General features: G+C 51.5%; 1 pseudogene; it reads right to left on the bottom strand.

Annotated features, from left to right (window-relative positions):
- Nucleotides 1-1,221: 1,221 nt before the first annotated feature.
- Nucleotides 1,222-4,236, bottom strand: LOC149808793 (tubulin gamma chain pseudogene; annotated as a pseudogene).
- Between the last annotated feature and the right edge of the window lie 1,234 nt (nt 4,237-5,470).

Raw genomic sequence — 5,470 nt, 5'->3', positions numbered from 1 at the left:
GCAGTCTTGGCCTTGCGAACCTGAGTGATGAGGTCCCTGAACGGCAGATTGGGCGTGAATCACAATCCACACAGACATTAACAGAACTCAGCACTCAGAAAGTGTGGTTCATGCTGTCCAGTCCTGTAGACACGCAGGTACATCAGGCATACTTTGACTCTTAACGTCGCACACCGAAGGAATGAGCAGGGGGCTTGGGGTCGTACTTCAGCTGAATGGACCCAGTAGCAAATGTGGCCACCGCATTTGCTATTGCGGCAGCACTCATGGTGCTTGTCGATTCGTCTACAGAGCAGAAAGCTTCGCGCACATGAGTGCAATGTGACAGTGAGCACGAGCAGGCAAGATGGGCACACTGGACGTACGCACTCACCCAAACATTATGTTTTTCAGAAAAACAGGAATCAGATACGTACTCACCAGAGTGCCTGATTGCGTGTCTCATTGGTCGTTCCACATGAAACTGAGGTACCTATCTCGAGATAACAGGTGTGCGGATAATCACTGTCAGGAGCCTGGACAATATCCAGGGGACGTCGCCTACAAATGGCAACATTTTTAAGGGCACATCTATTGTCTTTGCAAGAATCTGTTGAGAGGAAAGGCACCCACAAACAACAGTTTATGCACTGTCCTCCTTATGCTACCCAGCTGAGCCAGGCTTGTCCCAGTTGGCTTGCTTTGGGCTATGATGCCGGCAGCATTCATTCATAAGCTTGCACGTGGAGTTGCCGACGTCCATGTGGACATGACATTCTTGTAAACCACACATCGTAGTCATGTCAACATTGGCTTGTTGCTACAGATACAAGCTGTAACATTGAAGCAGCAACAGATTAGGTCAAACCCCACTCTGGCCGGGCACCTGCTTGAACAGAGAGCAAGCAGGCTGCCTGCTACCTGGCCATTTCCGAGCAACCAAAGTTGCGTGCCACGACTGCAAGTGGGCACCAATAACAGGGCATCACTGGGTCGTGGTGGAGGCCGTCTTCTGGGCTGTCCCTTCAGAGATGATCTATGATGTACACAATAACATTATCAGTGATAGCTGCCAAAGCAATGTTGGCCATGTGGCCGTTGTTCACAAAGCCGCATTGAACATCACCAATTCAAACAAAGCAAACTTGCCACAGAGTTCCCATAAGCCTAGCACCCTTGCAATGGAGTGTATACACTGAGGGCAAAAGTACTGCATGCCAACTAGCGGGGTGGAATTTCCATCTACGCGACGGCAACGCGCTGCGGAATGCGTGTGTCGGACAATGCGTCGACAGAGCGCTTCTCCATCGCCGCGATGTAGTCATCCTGCTCACATGCCTTGTACTCATCGCATAAGCTCTGCACAACTTCGGCAGCGTCATCAAACTCGTCTCGCACGAGGTTGCCTTTGCCATCGTTGAACTTGCTGAAGTCCTTGTAGTGGTCCACGTAGAAGCGAGGGTACAGCTTGTGGAAGCCCTTGAGGCACTTTTCGAGCAAGAAGCGGATTGATGTGTGGTTTGCCACCATCAGCCCACTCACCCGGTGTGGGGTCTTGACGTATGGGGACTGCTTTGACAGCGCTACCTGCACAAAGACTGCAAAGATGAGCGTGTGCCACGCATCGAGGCGACCATGTTGAGGTATCTGCTACATCGGCTTTCCCCTACAGTTCCTTTTGGAAAGCACCAACTGGGTGCTGCCCTCAAGGATCAGAATGGGTGGCTTGCCACTGAATTTCATCAGCATCGGCAGCCACTGCACGGGACCTGTAAATTGCTGTGTTGAAAGGCAAGTGCCACAGCATTTCCCCCGGTCAGAGCATCTTGACGGGGTGCGGTGATGTTCAGGGATAGGCAGGGATGGGAGTTCAGGTGCGTTGTAAAGTTGGCTTGGAATGTGGTGCGTGTGACATGAATCCAGGGCCGACGAACTGCTGACATCAGGAAAGGTCTGAGAATTGTACAGCGGGAGGTGAAGGAGTTTTTTCATAGCCAGGTTATGGAGGTACGGAGAGGCTGATCCAGGTACGCTTGCCTCTGTTGATGGCAGTGGTAGCACTGATTCCCAAGCAGCACGTGGAGCTGCCAATGTCCGTGAGGATGCAGTGGCGTTGTACCGACATCACCATTACATCACATAGATAACGGCAAGAAATTGACAACAAGAAACAACGACAGCACATTCGAAGTGATACAGCTCATTGAACGTCAGCGGTCGGAACAAGGAAGCCTGTCATAAACGCGCGGCCGCTGGCACGAGCTAAAACTTGAAGAGAACGCCGGTACATGATAGCATTGCCCCTACATAAGCCAATGCTGAGGCAGTGGCGTTGTACCGACATCATCATCATCATCGTCTATCATCAGATAGGTGTTGATCCCACGTAGCCCACCCTATTGAATAGGCTACTCCCTGGCAAATCGCGCACCTGGAGGGAAGCGGGTCCCCATGTGATGAAGTTGACGAGGTTGCGCTCTCGAATACGTTGCAAGGACTTGTGCACTTGTGTGGGGTCGACATCTCCCTGGATGATGTTCAAGATCGAGATGTACTTGCTTGTGAGGCTGTCCTTGGCCTTGGCATGCGCGGAAACCATGATGTTCTTGGACTGCAGCAGCCGACGCATCACGTCCAGGACCGTGGTCTTCCTGATCTGGTTGGATGCCTGCAGCATCAGGCTGGTCACAATGGCCTTCTCTTTCACCGTGCTAGGTACCCTGCTGACCCAAAATATCATGGAGTATGTGGCGCATTTGATGGCAATAATCAAGTAATACTCTTCGAATTGAAAAGCCCTGCTCGTCACATCAAGTTGAGGTGTCGTTACACGGGAATAATCCAACTCATAGGAAGCACAGCCTGCGTATATCAGGGGCTGTGACCACTGCGGGGTAGACATGGGAAGTCTACCCAAGTCTCAGATTTCTGGGAAGGACACTGGAGTCTATCGTTGGAGAGCAAGAATTCAACACATCACAACGGCTTATCCTTCAACTCTGCTCCTCTGTATCTCCAACGCAGGCTGCCTCGAGATCTCATCCTGACACTGTCGCAGCAGAGTACTGCTGCCATCAGCACTTGCCATGTGCTAAGGCCAACGTGCATGCGTCTCCATATACGGGATGGTGCTTGCATGTCGAGCTGACTTGCACAATGAGTACAGAGGAACAGGCACAGCATGCGAGGCGGACTGCGAAACAAGAAGAGGAGACATCTCAGCATTCTCTGCAATGCAAGCTGATCTTGGCCTGACTTCAGTTATGCCAATGTACAATGGACAAGTCAGGGGTGCCTGAGGCCAGCCAGACCATGCAACAAAGGCTTGCAAAGCGGGATTAGACAGGCAGATAGACAATACTGTGGCCTGCAACATCAAAAGCAGAACTTCAGAGCATGAATACATACCATGCCCCCCTCAACGGTCAAAGGCGTGTAGCCTGTCATCAAGAAGTGGCATCTGGGAGTGGGTATCAACGATGCTATGAGGCCCACAAGGTCATTGTTCATGTAGCCAGGGTACCTTAGCGTCGTTGTGGATGCAGCCATGACTGTGGACACCAGGGAGTTCGTCTGTGCAAACGTAGGGTTCTCTATGTGCAACCGCTCAGTCACAATGCGATTTAGGGCGGTGTTGTCGAGAACCACAACGGCATCTGCGTTCAGGGTAAGACGCTTCAGGGTCAAGACTGAGTTGTAATCCTGCACCACCACGTCGCTGGATCCACTTTGGTTGGGGAACACGCTGTAAGCCTGCACAAGTTTGCTGCTGTATCTGCTGCTGAGTATCTCCTCCAGCAGATAAGAACCCATGCCAGAGCCAGTTCCACCAGCAATGGAGTGGCACAGCGTAAAGCCTTCCAGGCTGTCGCAGTACTCTGCTTCTCTGTCGATGATGTCGAGAAGCTGTTCTTCGAATTTTTGAGCGTCATCAAAACCATTTCCCCAATTGTTTCCGGCACCTCCACCCTCTGCTCCGACAAAGATGTTTTCCTGATTGAACAGGTTTCTGATGTCAGACTTTTGTATTCCATTGATGACGCGGGGCTCAAGGTCGAAGAGAATCGCTCGTGGCACGAAGTGCTCGTCGTCTGCTTGATAAAAGAAGACGTCTTTCCTGTCCAAACCGTGCGTGGTGAAGTCCTCCAGCTTCCCATCCTTCGAAATCCCATGCTCCTGACAGAGCTTGCGCCAGAACTCCGTGCCAATCTGGTTCCCACATTGCCCCACCTGTACGCAGATGATTTCGCGAGGCATTGCCAAGCGTGGGGTAGATAGTCGTTACCAAGCAGGCAGTGGCACTGTCAAAGGCTCCCAGAAGAAAGATTCAGCCTACCGAAGGCATTTCCATGGCCCAGCTGCTGGTAACGGGACTTTGCAGAGCTTGCGAAAAGAGCAGAGTATGGGTTAAATACGCCTTCGCACACGTCTATGCTCACTGCATCCCCTCAAGAAACCATGATCCGTTTACTTTGGTGCTTGTTTCTTTGACGCAGACGGCTTCGTTGCCAATCGATGCTTCGTGGTCGCGCCGTGGCAAGTAATTCAAATCGCAAACAACATCACCAGAGATAGTCACGACAGCCAGGTTGCCGTCGGTGACGCAGTCAACTCTGAGACAAGTCGTGAAAGAATTGTCACAGCATTGGCGTACGAAGTTTCAAGCTATGACCTGCAGTGCTGCGCTTTATTGATGGTGTGCGCAGTTCACTGTCATAGCACAGCGCTGACAATCGTAAGCCTTAAGCAAATCGTTCAAATCTAGTGTCCTTGGGCGAGGACTCGTCAATCGTATGAAAATATAATTCACTTGATCCACGTCCGCTTTTGTTTGGACGTGGTTACGTCCCATCCATCATGTCAGCTTCCATTCCGAACACACGCGCTGTGGCTTGAGGTCCGTTATATGAGACCATTCAAGCGTTTAGCAGCTTCCAACTGCTCGGTTGTTGCCTCTGACTCCATGGTCGGGGCAAGGGACTGAATGACCTCGACCATTTCCTTGCCGGTGGCAATCGCATCGCTGGGCACAGTGTCCAGAACCTTTTCCAGTGCCTCGTTGCAGTTGTCGACCAGCGCCTGCAGATTTTCGGGCACCGCTCCATCGCCACGAATAGCCTGCACATAGCACTCTTCCAATCCACGCAGTCCAGGGCACGTGCTTATCCATGTTGCAGACCATGAGGGCCACTCTTCACAAGATCACAGCTCCAGAGCTCACCGCAAAGGCCCAGGTACACTTACGTCGGGTCATGCTAACGGTAGCACTCATTCCCAGAGATATTGGATGTCCATGTAGATGCGGTTGACTTCCCAAAATGTACGCCACCATGGTCGTCGTCTGAAAGCCCAAAGCACCTTGAATCATCATATATATCAATCATCACCATCGACAGGTTGTTGAGCGGCAACCCTGCCACTAAACAAAGCATCTGTTTGAATGAGCGGCATACCAGGAAAAGAGCAGTGTCAACCGTCTCAAGGGATTTGA

This window comes from Nuphar pumila, unplaced genomic scaffold, assembly GCF_984573655.1.
Source record: "Nuphar pumila unplaced genomic scaffold, dmNupPumi1.hap1.1 HAP1_SCAFFOLD_2196, whole genome shotgun sequence".
NCBI classification, from domain to species: domain Eukaryota; kingdom Viridiplantae; phylum Streptophyta; class Magnoliopsida; order Nymphaeales; family Nymphaeaceae; genus Nuphar; species Nuphar pumila.
The sequence above is the reverse complement of the archived record's forward strand: the minus strand, read 5'-3'. Positions and strand labels throughout refer to the sequence as shown.